At 35.3% G+C, this 705-nt stretch overlaps 1 long non-coding RNA gene across 2 annotated transcripts in view; it reads right to left on the reverse strand.

The window, feature by feature from the left end:
• The window catches only part of LOC107581866 (uncharacterized), a 4,836-nt gene that overhangs the window by 2,273 nt on the left and 1,858 nt on the right, over positions 1 to 705 (reverse strand). Inside the window, exons 1-2 of one of the 2 annotated variants that reach the window (XR_001608874.1) lie at positions 663 to 705; positions 42 to 111 (exon numbers count right to left, since the gene is read on the reverse strand). This is a non-coding gene — a long non-coding RNA (uncharacterized lncRNA). The remainder of the gene's footprint in view (positions 1 to 41; positions 112 to 662) is intronic. The other variant, XR_001608873.1, reaches the window with a different exon arrangement.

A 705-nucleotide genomic window follows, 5' to 3' on the forward strand; every position in this document is an offset into this window, starting at 1 on the left:
ATACTGTACATTCAAAATGCATGTGTTTCAGCTGCAAATACCTGACACAGCATGCTGTTATTCTGCGTTTGAGGATAAACTCCCAGATCTCGTCCTCCAGAGAAGGCTTCCCTAAAAGTAGGGCGAGAAATCAATAACTTGAATCATTAGTCTGGCTCATGTGGGCAAATTATATAAACATTAATTGGACATGACAGAGAGAGATTGCTTTTTTTTAGCCGTTTCCCATAAGCATTTGTCTTGTTGTAGCCTATTTGGTCAAGACAATCAGCCTCTGCTGTGTTTTTACTGTAAATACAGCTGCACATGAGAAAAAAATGAGAGAAAATTAAATTATAATATATCATTATTTAAGCCCTTATTTCTGCTGGGATTGATTAACTGCTTTAATATTGGGGTCCCAGAGACTGCAATGATGTTCACGTCAAATTAATACTAGTTATTTTAAAATTACATTTCTAATCTATAAACATCCTCTGACCTAATCAAAAACCAAACAGGCAGACCTTATCAAAACTGTACCTCTGTTTTACAGCTAACCAATCATGCCGTTTTAATCACATTCTTTTTGGAGTCGAACTGATCGTTGCAAAAACATTCTAGAGAAATACATTTAAACAAATACAGACAGAAATCGAGGGATTGTATGCGTAACAACGTACCAATATAAATTGTTTTTGACATTCTCCATTAAGGAGAACCTAC

The sequence above is a fragment of the Sinocyclocheilus grahami genome, unplaced genomic scaffold (genome assembly GCF_001515645.1).
Source record: "Sinocyclocheilus grahami isolate Dianchi unplaced genomic scaffold, SAMN03320097.WGS_v1.1 scaffold38.1, whole genome shotgun sequence".
NCBI classification, from domain to species: Eukaryota; Metazoa; Chordata; class Actinopteri; order Cypriniformes; family Cyprinidae; genus Sinocyclocheilus; species Sinocyclocheilus grahami.